This window comes from Rhinoderma darwinii, chromosome 4 (genome assembly GCF_050947455.1).
Source record: "Rhinoderma darwinii isolate aRhiDar2 chromosome 4, aRhiDar2.hap1, whole genome shotgun sequence".
Lineage (NCBI taxonomy): Eukaryota > Metazoa > Chordata > Amphibia > Anura > Rhinodermatidae > Rhinoderma > Rhinoderma darwinii.
The window spans coordinates 31,021,268-31,034,946 of record NC_134690.1 but is presented as its reverse complement, the minus strand read 5'-3'; the positions used below and the strand labels follow the sequence as shown (position 1 = coordinate 31,034,946).

At 36.0% G+C, this 13,679-nt stretch overlaps 25 non-coding genes across 25 annotated transcripts; all 25 read right to left on the bottom strand.

Annotated features, from left to right (window-relative positions):
* Positions 1-113: 113 nt before the first annotated feature.
* TRNAR-UCU (transfer RNA arginine (anticodon UCU)) lies at positions 114-199 on the bottom strand. The gene is given in 2 exon segments: positions 114-149; positions 163-199. It is a non-coding gene; the product is annotated as a tRNA-Arg (tRNA).
* A 400-nt stretch (positions 200-599) lies between these two features.
* Positions 600-685, bottom strand: TRNAR-UCU (transfer RNA arginine (anticodon UCU)). Its single transcript is given in 2 exon segments — positions 600-635; positions 649-685. It is a non-coding gene; the product is annotated as a tRNA-Arg (tRNA).
* Positions 686-1,084: 399 nt separating this feature from the next.
* Positions 1,085-1,170, bottom strand: TRNAR-UCU (transfer RNA arginine (anticodon UCU)). The gene is given in 2 exon segments: positions 1,085-1,120; positions 1,134-1,170. It is a non-coding gene; the product is annotated as a tRNA-Arg (tRNA).
* Positions 1,171-1,569: 399 nt separating this feature from the next.
* On the bottom strand, positions 1,570-1,655 carry TRNAR-UCU (transfer RNA arginine (anticodon UCU)). Its single transcript is given in 2 exon segments — positions 1,570-1,605; positions 1,619-1,655. It is a non-coding gene; the product is annotated as a tRNA-Arg (tRNA).
* Positions 1,656-2,539: 884 nt separating this feature from the next.
* TRNAR-UCU (transfer RNA arginine (anticodon UCU)) lies at positions 2,540-2,625 on the bottom strand. Its single transcript is given in 2 exon segments — positions 2,540-2,575; positions 2,589-2,625. It is a non-coding gene; the product is annotated as a tRNA-Arg (tRNA).
* Positions 2,626-3,025: 400 nt separating this feature from the next.
* Positions 3,026-3,111, bottom strand: TRNAR-UCU (transfer RNA arginine (anticodon UCU)). The gene is given in 2 exon segments: positions 3,026-3,061; positions 3,075-3,111. It is a non-coding gene; the product is annotated as a tRNA-Arg (tRNA).
* Positions 3,112-3,511: 400 nt separating this feature from the next.
* On the bottom strand, positions 3,512-3,597 carry TRNAR-UCU (transfer RNA arginine (anticodon UCU)). Its single transcript is given in 2 exon segments — positions 3,512-3,547; positions 3,561-3,597. It is a non-coding gene; the product is annotated as a tRNA-Arg (tRNA).
* An 884-nt stretch (positions 3,598-4,481) lies between these two features.
* Positions 4,482-4,567, bottom strand: TRNAR-UCU (transfer RNA arginine (anticodon UCU)). The gene is given in 2 exon segments: positions 4,482-4,517; positions 4,531-4,567. It is a non-coding gene; the product is annotated as a tRNA-Arg (tRNA).
* Positions 4,568-5,453: 886 nt separating this feature from the next.
* Positions 5,454-5,539, bottom strand: TRNAR-UCU (transfer RNA arginine (anticodon UCU)). Its single transcript is given in 2 exon segments — positions 5,454-5,489; positions 5,503-5,539. It is a non-coding gene; the product is annotated as a tRNA-Arg (tRNA).
* A 399-nt stretch (positions 5,540-5,938) lies between these two features.
* Positions 5,939-6,024, bottom strand: TRNAR-UCU (transfer RNA arginine (anticodon UCU)). Its single transcript is given in 2 exon segments — positions 5,939-5,974; positions 5,988-6,024. It is a non-coding gene; the product is annotated as a tRNA-Arg (tRNA).
* A 399-nt stretch (positions 6,025-6,423) lies between these two features.
* Positions 6,424-6,509, bottom strand: TRNAR-UCU (transfer RNA arginine (anticodon UCU)). The gene is given in 2 exon segments: positions 6,424-6,459; positions 6,473-6,509. It is a non-coding gene; the product is annotated as a tRNA-Arg (tRNA).
* A 399-nt stretch (positions 6,510-6,908) lies between these two features.
* Positions 6,909-6,994, bottom strand: TRNAR-UCU (transfer RNA arginine (anticodon UCU)). Its single transcript is given in 2 exon segments — positions 6,909-6,944; positions 6,958-6,994. It is a non-coding gene; the product is annotated as a tRNA-Arg (tRNA).
* A 400-nt stretch (positions 6,995-7,394) lies between these two features.
* TRNAR-UCU (transfer RNA arginine (anticodon UCU)) lies at positions 7,395-7,480 on the bottom strand. The gene is given in 2 exon segments: positions 7,395-7,430; positions 7,444-7,480. It is a non-coding gene; the product is annotated as a tRNA-Arg (tRNA).
* Positions 7,481-7,880: 400 nt separating this feature from the next.
* On the bottom strand, positions 7,881-7,966 carry TRNAR-UCU (transfer RNA arginine (anticodon UCU)). The gene is given in 2 exon segments: positions 7,881-7,916; positions 7,930-7,966. It is a non-coding gene; the product is annotated as a tRNA-Arg (tRNA).
* Positions 7,967-8,365: 399 nt separating this feature from the next.
* TRNAR-UCU (transfer RNA arginine (anticodon UCU)) lies at positions 8,366-8,451 on the bottom strand. The gene is given in 2 exon segments: positions 8,366-8,401; positions 8,415-8,451. It is a non-coding gene; the product is annotated as a tRNA-Arg (tRNA).
* Positions 8,452-8,852: 401 nt separating this feature from the next.
* TRNAR-UCU (transfer RNA arginine (anticodon UCU)) lies at positions 8,853-8,938 on the bottom strand. The gene is given in 2 exon segments: positions 8,853-8,888; positions 8,902-8,938. It is a non-coding gene; the product is annotated as a tRNA-Arg (tRNA).
* Positions 8,939-9,337: 399 nt separating this feature from the next.
* Positions 9,338-9,423, bottom strand: TRNAR-UCU (transfer RNA arginine (anticodon UCU)). Its single transcript is given in 2 exon segments — positions 9,338-9,373; positions 9,387-9,423. It is a non-coding gene; the product is annotated as a tRNA-Arg (tRNA).
* A 399-nt stretch (positions 9,424-9,822) lies between these two features.
* TRNAR-UCU (transfer RNA arginine (anticodon UCU)) lies at positions 9,823-9,908 on the bottom strand. Its single transcript is given in 2 exon segments — positions 9,823-9,858; positions 9,872-9,908. It is a non-coding gene; the product is annotated as a tRNA-Arg (tRNA).
* Positions 9,909-10,308: 400 nt separating this feature from the next.
* TRNAR-UCU (transfer RNA arginine (anticodon UCU)) lies at positions 10,309-10,394 on the bottom strand. The gene is given in 2 exon segments: positions 10,309-10,344; positions 10,358-10,394. It is a non-coding gene; the product is annotated as a tRNA-Arg (tRNA).
* Positions 10,395-10,794: 400 nt separating this feature from the next.
* On the bottom strand, positions 10,795-10,880 carry TRNAR-UCU (transfer RNA arginine (anticodon UCU)). Its single transcript is given in 2 exon segments — positions 10,795-10,830; positions 10,844-10,880. It is a non-coding gene; the product is annotated as a tRNA-Arg (tRNA).
* A 399-nt stretch (positions 10,881-11,279) lies between these two features.
* On the bottom strand, positions 11,280-11,365 carry TRNAR-UCU (transfer RNA arginine (anticodon UCU)). The gene is given in 2 exon segments: positions 11,280-11,315; positions 11,329-11,365. It is a non-coding gene; the product is annotated as a tRNA-Arg (tRNA).
* A 400-nt stretch (positions 11,366-11,765) lies between these two features.
* Positions 11,766-11,851, bottom strand: TRNAR-UCU (transfer RNA arginine (anticodon UCU)). The gene is given in 2 exon segments: positions 11,766-11,801; positions 11,815-11,851. It is a non-coding gene; the product is annotated as a tRNA-Arg (tRNA).
* Positions 11,852-12,251: 400 nt separating this feature from the next.
* Positions 12,252-12,337, bottom strand: TRNAR-UCU (transfer RNA arginine (anticodon UCU)). The gene is given in 2 exon segments: positions 12,252-12,287; positions 12,301-12,337. It is a non-coding gene; the product is annotated as a tRNA-Arg (tRNA).
* A 400-nt stretch (positions 12,338-12,737) lies between these two features.
* Positions 12,738-12,823, bottom strand: TRNAR-UCU (transfer RNA arginine (anticodon UCU)). Its single transcript is given in 2 exon segments — positions 12,738-12,773; positions 12,787-12,823. It is a non-coding gene; the product is annotated as a tRNA-Arg (tRNA).
* Positions 12,824-13,224: 401 nt separating this feature from the next.
* Positions 13,225-13,310, bottom strand: TRNAR-UCU (transfer RNA arginine (anticodon UCU)). The gene is given in 2 exon segments: positions 13,225-13,260; positions 13,274-13,310. It is a non-coding gene; the product is annotated as a tRNA-Arg (tRNA).
* Positions 13,311-13,679: the final 369 nt, after the last annotated feature.

The window sequence follows — 13,679 nt, the reverse complement described above, 5'->3', positions numbered from 1 at the left end:
GTTTTTATTAAAGACCACTCTAAGCCCTTAACCATAAAGCCTGTTACTGTGCAGTATTTCCTTTTGCCTCATTCTAACATCTGAAAAGTAATTACATGTTACCCAAAAACACATGACTCTGGTGGGACTCGAACCCACAACCTTTGAACTGATATATAGCTCTAGAAGTCCAATGCGCTATCCATTGCGCCACAGAGCCTATATCATCCCACATGCTAGTAAAAAATGTGCCCAGCTAAAGTCTTAATGTGTCTTGCTTTTTTAAGTTAAGGAATACAAAAAAAATCATCATTGGGGCTATCCTTTAGAGATACTCAAAAATAGCTCAGCTTTAAATTGTTCTTGACACTTTGTGGTTTCTATATATTGATAACAGATAGACATGAACAGAGCATTTTCAAAATTGGATGCAAAAATCGTTGTCTTAAGAGTCCACAAAAAAAGGTGGTTCCAATAACTTACACTAACAAATTAGGGGCCAGAAATGTTTTTATTAAAGACCACTCTAAGCCCTTAACCATAAAGCCTGTTACTGTGCAGTATTTCCTTTTGCCTCATTCTAACATCTGAAAAGTAATTACATGTTACCCAAAAACACACGACTCTGGTGGGACTCGAACCCACAACCTTTGAATTGCTATATAGCTCTAGAAGTCCAATGCGCTATCCATTGCGCCACAGAGCCTATATCATCCCACATGCTAGTAAAAAATGTGCCCAGCTAAAGTCTTAATGTGTCTTGCCTTTTTAAGTTAAGGAATACTAAAAAAATCATCATTGGGGCTATCCTTTAGAGATACTCAAAAATAGCTCAGCTTTAAATTGTTCTTGACACTTCGTGGTTTCTATATATTGATAACAGATAGACATGAACAGAGCATTTTCAAAATTGGATGCAAAAATCGTTGTCTTAAGAGTCCACAAAAAAGGTGGTTCCAATAACTTACACTAAAAAATTAGGGGCCAGAAATGTTTTTATTAAAGACCACTCTAAGCCCTTAACCATAAAGCCTGTTACTGTGCAGTATTTCCTTTTGCCTCATTCTAACATCTGAAAAGTAATTACATGTTACCCAAAAACACACGACTCTGGTGGGACTCGAACCCACAACCTTTGAATTGCTATATAGCTCTAGAAGTCCAATGCGCTATCCATTGCGCCACAGAGCCTATATCATCCCACATGCTAGTAAAAAATGTGCCCAGCTAAAGTCTTAATGTGTCTTGCCTTTTTAAGTTAAGGAATACTAAAAAAATCATCATTGGGGCTATCCTTTAGAGATACTCAAAAATAGCTCAGCTTTAAATTGTTCTTGACACTTCGTGGTTTCTATATATTGATAACAGATAGACATGAACAGAGCATTTTCAAAATTGGATGCAAAAATCGTTGTCTTAAGAGTCCACAAAAAAGGTGGTTCCAATAACTTACACTAAAAAATTAGGGGCCAGAAATGTTTTTATTAAAGACCACTCTAAGCCCTTAACCATAAAGCCTGTTACTGTGCAGTATTTCCTTTTGCCTCATTCTAACATCTGAAAAGTAATTACATGTTACCCAAAAACACACGACTCTGGTGGGACTCGAACCCACAACCTTTGAATTGCTATATAGCTCTAGAAGTCCAATGCGCTATCCATTGCGCCACAGAGCCTATATCATCCCACATGCTAGTAAAAAATGTGCCCAGCTAAAGTCTTAATGTGTCTTGCTTTTTTAAGTTAAGGAATACTAAAAAAATCATCATTGGGGCTATCCTTTAGAGATACTCAAAAATAGCTCAGCTTTAAATTGTTCTTGACACTTCGTGGTTTCTATATATTGATAACAGATAGACATGAACAGAGCATTTTCAAAATTGGATGCAAAAATCGTTGTCTTAAGAGTCCACAAAAAAGGTGGTTCCAATAACTTACATTAAAAAATTAGGGGCCAGAAATGTTTTTATTAAAGACCACTCTAAGCCCTTAACCATAAAGCCTGTTACTGTGCATTATTCCTTTTTGCCTCATTCTAACATCTGAAAAGTAATTACATGTTACCCAAAAACACACGACTCTGGTGGGACTCGAACCCACAACCTTTGAACTGCTATATAGCTCTAGAAGTCCAATGCGCTATCCATTGCTCCACAGAGCCTATATCATCCCACATGCTAGTAAAAAATGTGCCCAGCTAAAGTTTTAATGTGTCTTGCTTTTTTAAGTTAAGGAATACTAAAAAAATCATCATTGGGTCTATCTTTTAGACATACTCAAAAATAGCTCAACTTTAAATTGTTCTTGACACTTCGTGGTTTCTATATATTGATAACAGATAGACATGAGCAGAGCATTTTCAAAATTGGATGCAAAAATCGTTGTCTTAAGAGTCCACAAAAAAGGTGGTTCCAATAACTTACACTAAAAAATTAGGGGCCAGAAATGTTTTTATTAAAGACCACTCTAAGCCCTTAACCATAAAGCCTGTTACTGTGCAGTATTTCCTTTTGCCTCATTCTAACATCTGAAAAGTAATTACATGTTACCCAAAAACACACGACTCTGGTGGGACTCGAACCCACAACCTTTGAATTGCTATATAGCTCTAGAAGTCCAATGCGCTATCCATTGTGCCACAGAGCCTATATCATCCCACATGCTAGTAAAAAATGTGCCCAGCTAAAGTCTTAATGTGTCTTGCTTTTTTAAGTTAAGGAATACTAAAAAAATCATCATTGGGGCTATCCTTTAGAGATACTCAAAAATAGCTCAGCTTTAAATTGTTCTTGACACTTCGTGGTTTCTATATATTGATAACAGATAGACATGAACAGAGCATTTTCAAAATTGGATGTAAAAATCGTTGTCTTAAGAGTCCACAAAAAAAGGTGGTTCCAATAACTTACACTAACAAATTAGGGGCCAGAAATGTTTTTATTAAAGACCACTCTAAGCCCTTAACCATAAAGCCTGTTACTGTGCAGTATTTCCTTTTGCCTCATTCTAACATCTGAAAAGTAATTACATGTTACCCAAAAACACACGACTCTGGTGGGACTCGAACCCACAAAATTTGAATTGCTATATAGCTCTAGAAGTCCAATGCGCTATCCATTGCGCCACAGAGCCTATATCATCCCACATGCTAGTAAAAAATGTGCCCAGCTAAAGTCTTAATGTGTCTTGCTTTTTTAAGTTAAGGAATACTAAAAAAATCATCATTGGGTCTATCTTTTAGACATACTCAAAAATAGCTCAACTTTAAATTGTTCTTGACACTTCGTGGTTTCTATATATTGATAACAGATAGACATGAACAGAGTATTTTCAAAATTGGATGCAAAAATCGTTGTCTTAAGAGTCCACAAAAAAAGGTGGTTCCAATAACTTACACTAACAAATTAGGGGCCAGAAATGTTTTTATTAAAGACCACTCTAAGCCCTTAACCATAAAGCCTGTTACTGTGCAGTATTTCCTTTTGCCTCATTCTAACATCTGAAAAGTAATTACATGTTACCCAAAAACACACGACTCTGGTGGGACTCGAACCCACAAAATTTGAATTGCTATATAGTTCTAGAAGTCCAATGCGCTATCCATTGCGCCACAGAGCCTATATCATCCCACATGCTAGTAAAAAATGTGCCCAGCTAAAGTCTTAATGTGTCTTGCTTTTTTAAGTTAAGGAATACTAAAAAAATCATCATTGGGGCTATCCTTTAGAGATACTCAAAAATAGCTCAGCTTTAAATTGTTCTTGACACTTCGTGGTTTCTATATATTGATAACAGATAGACATGAACAGAGCATTTTCAAAATTGGATGCAAAAATCGTTGTCTTAAGAGTCCACAAAAAAGGTGGTTCCAATAACTTACATTAAAAAATTAGGGGCCAGAAATGTTTTTATTAAAGACCACTCTAAGCCCTTAACCATAAAGCCTGTTACTGTGCATTATTCCTTTTTGCCTCATTCTAACATCTGAAAAGTAATTACATGTTACCCAAAAACACACGACTCTGGTGGGACTCGAACCCACAACCTTTGAACTGCTATATAGCTCTAGAAGTCCAATGCGCTATCCATTGCTCCACAGAGCCTATATCATCCCACATGCTAGTAAAAAATGTGCCCAGCTAAAGTTTTAATGTGTCTTGCTTTTTTAAGTTAAGGAATACTAAAAAAATCATCATTGGGTCTATCTTTTAGACATACTCAAAAATAGCTCAACTTTAAATTGTTCTTGACACTTCGTGGTTTCTATATATTGATAACAGATAGACATGAGCAGAGCATTTTCAAAATTGGATGCAAAAATCGTTGTCTTAAGAGTCCACAAAAAAGGTGGTTCCAATAACTTACACTAAAAAATTAGGGGCCAGAAATGTTTTTATTAAAGACCACTCTAAGCCCTTAACCATAAAGCCTGTTACTGTGCATTATTCCTTTTTGCCTCATTCTAACATCTGAAAAGTAATTACATGTTACCCAAAAACACACGACTCTGGTGGGACTCGAACCCACAACCTTTGAATTGTTATATAGCTCTAGAAGTCCAATGCACTATCCATTGCGCCACAGAGCCCATATCATCCCACACGCTAGTAAAAAATGTGCCCAGCTAAAGTCTTAATGTGTCTTGCTTTTTTAAGTTAAGGAATACTAAAAAAATCATCATTGGGTCTATCTTTTAGACATTCTCAAAAATAGCTCAACTTTAAATTGTTCTTGACACTTCGTGGTTTCTATATATTGATAACAGATAGACATGAACAGAGCATTTTCAAAATTGGATGCAAAAATCGTTGTCTTAAGAGTCCACAAAAAAGGTGGTTCCAATAACTTACATTAAAAAATTAGGGGCCAGAAATGTTTTTATTAAAGACCACTCTAAGCCCTTAACCATAAAGCCTGTTACTGTGCATTATTCCTTTTTGCCTCATTCTAACATCTGAAAAGTAATTACATGTTACCCAAAAACACACGACTCTGGTGGGACTCGAACCCACAACCTTTGAATTGCTATATAGCTCTAGAAGCCCAATGCTCTATCCATTGCGCCACAGAGCCTATATCATCCCACATGCTAGTAAAAAATGTGCCCAGCTAAAGTCTTAATATGTCTTGCTTTTTTAAGTTAAGGAATACTAAAAAAATCATCATTGGGTCTATCTTTTAGACATACTCAAAAATAGCTCAACTTTAAATTGTTCTTGACACTTCGTGGTTTCTATATATTGATAACAGATAGACATGAACAGAGCATTTTCAAAATTGGATGCAAAAATCGTTGTCTTAAGAGTCCACAAAAAAAGGTGGTTCCAATAACTTACACTAACAAATTAGGGGCCAGAAATGTTTTTTATTAAAGACCACTCTAAGCCCTTAACCATAAAGCCTGTTACTGTGCAGTATTTCCTTTTGCCTCATTCTAACATCTGAAAAGTAATTACATGTTACCCAAAAACACATGACTCTGGTGGGACTCGAACCCACAACCTTTGAATTGCTATATAGCTCTAGAAGTCCAATGCGCTATCCATTGCGCCACAGAGCCTATATCATCCCACATGCTAGTAAAAAATGTGCCCAGCTAAAGTCTTAATGTGTCCTGCTTTTTTAAGTTAAGGAATACTAAAAAAATCATCATTGGGTCTATCTTTTAGACATACTCAAAAATAGCTCAACTTTAAATTGTTCTTGACACTTCGTGGTTTCTATATATTGATAACAGATAGACATGAACAGAGCATTTTCAAAATTGGATGCAAAAATCATTGTCTTAAGAGTCCACAAAAAAGGTGGTTCCAATAACTTACACTAAAAAATTAGGGGCCAGAAATGTTTTTATTAAAGACCACTCTAAGCCCTTAACCATAAAGCCTGTTACTGTGCAGTATTTCCTTTTGCCTCATTCTAACATCTGAAAAGTAATTACATGTTACCCAAAAACACACAACCCTGGTGGGACTCGAACCCACAACCTTTGAATTGCTATATAGCTCTAGAAGCCCAATGCGCTATCCATTGCGCCACAGAGCCTATATCATCCCACATGCTAGTAAAAAATGTGCCCAGCTAAAGTCTTAATATGTCTTGCTTTTTTAAGTTAAGGAATACTAAAAAAATCATCATTGGGTCTATCTTTTAGACATACTCAAAAATAGCTCAACTTTAAATTGTTCTTGACACTTCGTGGTTTCTATATATTGATAACAGATAGACATGAACAGAGCATTTTCAAAATTGGATGCAAAAATCATTGTCTTAAGAGTCCACAAAAAAGGTGGTTCCAATAACTTACACTAAAAAATTAGGGGCCAGAAATGTTTTTATTAAAGACCACTCTAAGCCCTTAACCATAAAGCCTGTTACTGTGCATTATTCCTTTTTGCCTCATTCTAACATCTGAAAAGTAATTACATGTTACCCAAAAACACACGACTCTGGTGGGACTCGAACCCACAACCTTTGAATTGCTATATAGCTCTAGAAGTCCAATGCGCTATCCATTGCGCCACAGAGCCTATATCATCCCACATGCTAGTAAAAAATGTGCCCAGCTAAAGTCTTAATGTGTCTTGCTTTTTTAAGTTAAGGAATACAAAAAAAATCATCATTGGGGCTATCCTTTAGAGATACTCAAAAATAGCTCAGCTTTAAATTGTTCTTGACACTTCGTGGTTTCTATATATTGATAACAGATAGACATGAACAGAGCATTTTCAAAATTGGATGCAAAAATCGTTGTCTTAAGAGTCCACAAAAAAGGTGGTTCCAATAACTTACACTAACAAATTAGGGGCCAGAAATGTTTTTATTAAAGACCACTCTAAGCCCTTAACCATAAAGCCTGTTACTGTGCAGTATTTCCTTTTGCCTCATTCTAACATCTGAAAAGTAATTACATGTTACACAAAAACACACGACTCTGGAGGGACTCGAACCCACAACCTTTGAATTGCTATATAGCTCTAGAAGTCCAATGCGCTATCCACTGCGCCACAGAGACTATATCATCCCACATGCTAGTAAAAAATGTGCCCAGCTAAAGTCTTAATGTGTCTTGCTCTTTTAAGTTAAGGAATACAAAAAAAATCATCATTGGGGCTATCCTTTAGAGATACTCAAAAATAGCTCAGCTTTAAATTGTTCTTGACACTTCGTGGTTTCTATATATTGATAACAGATAGACATGAACAGAGCATTTTCAAAATTGGATGCAAAAATCGTTGTCTTAAGAGTCCACAAAAAAAGGTGGTTCCAATAACTTACACTAACAAATTAGGGGCCAGAAATGTTTTTATTAAAGACCACTCTAAGCCCTTAACCATAAAGCCTGTTACTGTGCAGTATTTCCTTTTGCCTCATTCTAACATCTGAAAAGTAATTACATGTTACCCAAAAACACACGACTCTGGTGGGACTCGAACCCACAACCTTTGAATTGCTATATAGCTCTAGAAGTCCAATGCGCTATCCATTGCGCCACAGAGCCTATATCATCCCACATGCTAGTAAAAAATGTGCCCAGCTAAAGTCTTAATGTGTCTTGCTTTTTTAAGTTAAGGAATACTAAAAAAATCATCATTGGGGCTATCCTTTAGAGATACTCAAAAATAGCTCAGCTTTAAATTGTTCTTGACACTTCGTGGTTTCTATATATTGATAACAGATAGACATGAACAGAGCATTTTCAAAATTGGATGTAAAAATCGTTGTCTTAAGAGTCCACAAAAAAAGGTGGTTCCAATAACTTACACTAACAAATTAGGGGCCAGAAATGTTTTTATTAAAGACCACTCTAAGCCCTTAACCATAAAGCCTGTTACTGTGCATTATTCCTTTTTGCCTCATTCTAACATCTGAAAAGTAATTACATGTTACCCAAAAACACATGACTCTGGTGGGACTCAAACCCACAACCTTTGAATTGCTATATAGCTCTAGAAGTCCAATGCGCTATCCATTGCGCCACAGAGCCTATATCATCCCACATGCTAGTAAAAAATGTGCCCAGCTAAAGTCTTAATGTGTCTTGCTTTTTTAAGTTAAGGAATACTAAAAAAATCATCATTGGGTCTATCTTTTAGACATACTCAAAAATAGCTCAACTTTAAATTGTTCTTGACACTTCGTGGTTTCTATATATTGATAACAGATAGACATGAACAGAGCATTTTCAAAATTGGATGCAAAAATCATTGTCTTAAGAGTCCACAAAAAAGGTGGTTCCAATAACTTACACTAAAAAATTAGGGGCCAGAAATGTTTTTATTAAAGACCACTCTAAGCCCTTAACCATAAAGCCTGTTACTGTGCAGTATTTCCTTTTGCCTCATTCTAACATCTGAAAAGTAATTACATGTTACCCAAAAACACACAACCCTGGTGGGACTCGAACCCACAACCTTTGAATTGCTATATAGCTCTAGAAGCCCAATGCGCTATCCATTGCGCCACAGAGCCTATATCATCCCACATGCTAGTAAAAAATGTGCCCAGCTAAAGTCTTAATATGTCTTGCTTTTTTAAGTTAAGGAATACTAAAAAAATCATCATTGGGTCTATCTTTTAGACATACTCAAAAATAGCTCAACTTTAAATTGTTCTTGACACTTCGTGGTTTCTATATATTGATAACAGATAGACATGAACAGAGCATTTTCAAAATTGGATGCAAAAATCGTTGTCTTAAGAGTCCACAAAAAAAGGTGGTTCCAATAACTTACACTAACAAATTAGGGGCCAGAAATGTTTTTTATTAAAGACCACTCTAAGCCCTTAACCATAAAGCCTGTTACTGTGCAGTATTTCCTTTTGCCTCATTCTAACATCTGAAAAGTAATTACATGTTACCCAAAAACACATGACTCTGGTGGGACTCGAACCCACAACCTTTGAATTGCTATATAGCTCTAGAAGTCCAATGCGCTATCCATTGCGCCACAGAGCCTATATCATCCCACATGCTAGTAAAAAATGTGCCCAGCTAAAGTCTTAATGTGTCCTGCTTTTTTAAGTTAAGGAATACTAAAAAAATCATCATTGGGTCTATCTTTTAGACATACTCAAAAATAGCTCAACTTTAAATTGTTCTTGACACTTCGTGGTTTCTATATATTGATAACAGATAGACATGAACAGAGCATTTTCAAAATTGGATGCAAAAATCATTGTCTTAAGAGTCCACAAAAAAGGTGGTTCCAATAACTTACACTAAAAAATTAGGGGCCAGAAATGTTTTTATTAAAGACCACTCTAAGCCCTTAACCATAAAGCCTGTTACTGTGCATTATTCCTTTTTGCCTCATTCTAACATCTGAAAAGTAATTACATGTTACCCAAAAACACACGACTCTGGTGGGACTCGAACCCACAACCTTTGAATTGCTATATAGCTCTAGAAGTCCAATGCGCTATCCATTGCGCCACAGAGCCTATATCATCCCACATGCTAGTAAAAAATGTGCCCAGCTAAAGTCTTAATGTGTCTTGCTTTTTTAAGTTAAGGAATACAAAAAAAATCATCATTGGGGCTATCCTTTAGAGATACTCAAAAATAGCTCAGCTTTAAATTGTTCTTGACACTTCGTGGTTTCTATATATTGATAACAGATAGACATGAACAGAGCATTTTCAAAATTGGATGCAAAAATCGTTGTCTTAAGAGTCCACAAAAAAGGTGGTTCCAATAACTTACACTAACAAATTAGGGGCCAGAAATGTTTTTATTAAAGACCACTCTAAGCCCTTAACCATAAAGCCTGTTACTGTGCAGTATTTCCTTTTGCCTCATTCTAACATCTGAAAAGTAATTACATGTTACACAAAAACACACGACTCTGGAGGGACTCGAACCCACAACCTTTGAATTGCTATATAGCTCTAGAAGTCCAATGCGCTATCCACTGCGCCACAGAGACTATATCATCCCACATGCTAGTAAAAAATGTGCCCAGCTAAAGTCTTAATGTGTCTTGCTCTTTTAAGTTAAGGAATACAAAAAAAATCATCATTGGGGCTATCCTTTAGAGATACTCAAAAATAGCTCAGCTTTAAATTGTTCTTGACACTTCGTGGTTTCTATATATTGATAACAGATAGACATGAACAGAGCATTTTCAAAATTGGATGCAAAAATCGTTGTCTTAAGAGTCCACAAAAAAAGGTGGTTCCAATAACTTACACTAACAAATTAGGGGCCAGAAATGTTTTTATTAAAGACCACTCTAAGCCCTTAACCATAAAGCCTGTTACTGTGCAGTATTTCCTTTTGCCTCATTCTAACATCTGAAAAGTAATTACATGTTACCCAAAAACACACGACTCTGGTGGGACTCGAACCCACAACCTTTGAATTGCTATATAGCTCTAGAAGTCCAATGCGCTATCCATTGCGCCACAGAGCCTATATCATCCCACATGCTAGTAAAAAATGTGCCCAGCTAAAGTCTTAATGTGTCTTGCTTTTTTAAGTTAAGGAATACTAAAAAAATCATCATTGGGGCTATCCTTTAGAGATACTCAAAAATAGCTCAGCTTTAAATTGTTCTTGACACTTCGTGGTTTCTATATATTGATAACAGATAGACATGAACAGAGCATTTTCAAAATTGGATGTAAAAATCGTTGTCTTAAGAGTCCACAAAAAAAGGTGGTTCCAATAACTTACACTAACAAATTAGGGGCCAGAAATGTTTTTATTAAAGACCACTCTAAGCCCTTAACCATAAAGCCTGTTACTGTGCAGTATTTCCTTTTGCCTCATTCTAACATCTGAAAAGTAATTACATGTTACCCAAAAACACACGACTCTGGTGGGACTTGAACCCACAACCTTTGAATTGCTATATAGCTCTAGAAGTCCAATGCGCTATCCATTGCGCCACAGAGCCTATATCATCCCTTATGCTAGTAAAAAATGTGCCCAGCTAAAGGCTTAATGTGTCTTGCTTTTTTAAGTTAAGGAATACTAAAAAAATCATCATTGGGTCTATCTTTTAGACATACTCAAAAATAGCTCAACTTTAAATTGTTCTTGACACTTCGTGGTTTCTATATATTGATAACAGATAGACATGAACAGAGCATTTTCAAAATTGGATGCAAAAATCATTGTCTTAAGAGTCCACAAAAAAGGTGGTTCCAATAACTTACACTAAAAAATTAGGGGCCAGAAATCTTTTTATTAAAGACCACTCTAAGCCCTTAACCATAAAGCCTGTTACTGTGCATTATTCCTTTTTGCCTCATTCTAACATCTGAAAAGTAATTACATGTTACCCAAAAACACACGACTCTGGTGGGACTCGAACCCACAACATTTGAATTGCTATATAGCTCTAGAAGTCCAATGTGCTATCCATTGCGCCACAGAGCCTACATCATCCCACATGCTAGTAAAAAATGTGCCCAGCTAAAGTCTTAATGTGTCTTGCTTTTTTAAGTTAAGGAATACAAAAAAAATCATCATTGGGGCTATCCTTTAGAGATACTCAAAAATAGCTCAGCTTTAAATTGTTCTTGACACTTCGTGGTTTCTATATATTGATAACAGATAGACATGAACAGAGCATTTTCAAAATTGGATGCAAAAATCGTTGTCTTAAGAGTCCACAAAAAAAGGTGGTTCCAATAACTTACACTAACAAATTAGGGGCCAGAAATGTTTTTATTAAAGACCACTCTAAGCCCTTAACCATAAAGCCTGTTACTGTGCATTATTCCTTTTTGCCTCATTCTAACATCTGAAAAGTAATTACATGTTACCCAAAAACACACGACTCTGGTGGGACTCGAACCCACAACCTTTGAATTGCTATATAGCTCTAGAAGTCCAATGTGCTATCCATTGCGCCACAGAGCCTATATCATCCCATATGCTAGTAAAAAATGTGCCCAGCTAAAGTCTTAATGTGTCTTGCTTTTTTAAGTTAAGGAATACAAAAAAAATCATCATTGGGGCTATCCTTTAGAGATACTCAAAAATAGCTCAGCTTTAAATTGTTCTTGACACTTCGTGGTTTCTATATATTGATAACAGATAGACATGAACAGAGCATTTTCAAAATTGGATGCAAAAATCGTTGTCTTAAGAGTCCACAAAAAAAGGTGGTTCCAATAACTTACACTAACAAATTAGGGGCCAGAAATGTTTTTATTAAAGACCACTCTAAGCCCTTAACCATAAAGCCTGTTACTGTGCAGTATTTCCTTTTGCCTCATTCTAACATCTGAAAAGTAATTACATGTTACCCAAAAACACACGACTCTGGTGGGACTCGAACCCACAACCTTTGAACTGCTATATAGCTCTAGAAGTCCAATGCGCTATCCATTGCGCCACAGAGCCTATATCATCCCACATGCTAGTAAAAAATGTGCCCAGCTAAAGTCTTAATGTGTCTTGCTTTTTTAAGTTAAGGAATACTAAAAAAATCATCATTGGGTCTATCTTTTAGACATACTCAAAAATAGCTCAACTTTAAATGGTTCTTGACACTTCGTGGTTTCTATATATTGATAACAGATAGACATGAACAGAGCATTTTCAAAATTGGATGCAAAAATCGTTGTCTTAAGAGTCCACAAAAAAAGGTGGTTCCAATAACTTACACTAACAAATTAGGGGCCAGAAATGTTTTTAATAAAGACCACTCTAAGCCCTTAACCATAAAGCCTGTTACTGTGCAGTATTTCCTTTTGCCTCATTCTAACATCTGAAAAGTAATTACATGTTACCCAAAAACACATGACTCTGGTGGGACTCGAACCCACAACCTTTGAATTGCTATATAGCTCTAGAAGTCCAATGCGCTATCCATTGCGCCACAGAGCCTATATCATCCCACATGCTAGTAAAAAATGTGCCCAGCTAAAGTCTTAATGTGTCTTGCTTTTTTAAGTTAAGGAATACTAAAAAAATCATCATTGGGTCTATCTTTTAGACATACTCAAAAATAGCTCAACTTTAAATTGTTCTTGACACTTCGTGGTTTCTATATATTGATAACAGATAGACATGAACAGAGCATTTTCAAAATTGGATGCAAAAATCGTTGTCTTAAGAGTCCACAAAAAAAGGTTTGTTCCAATAACTTACACTAACAAATTAGGGGCCAGAAATGTTTTTATTAAAGACCACTCTAAGCCCTTAACCATAAAGCCTGTTACTGTGCAGTATTTCCTTTTGCCTCATTCTAACATCTGAAAAGTAATTACATGTTACCCAAAAACACACGACTCTGGTGGGACTCGAACCCACAACTTTTGAATTGCTATATAGCTCTAGAAGTCCAATGCGCTATCCATTGTGCCACAGAGCCTATATCATCCCACATGCTAGTAAAAAATGTGCCCAGCTAAAGTCTTAATGTGTCTTGCTTTTTTAAGTTAAGGAATACTAAAAAAATCATCATTGGGGCTATCCTTTAGAGATACTCAAAAATAGCTCAGCTTTAAATTGTTCTTGACACTTCGTGGTTTCTATATATTGATAACAGATAGACATGAACAGAGCATTTTCAAAATTGGATGTAAAAATCGTTGTCTTAAGAGTCCACAAAAAAAGGTGGTTCCAATAACTTACACTAACAAATTAGGGGCCAGAAATGTTTTTATTAAAGACCACTCTAAGCCCTTAACCATAAAGCCTGTTACTGTGCAGTATTTCCTTTTGCCTAATTCTAACATCT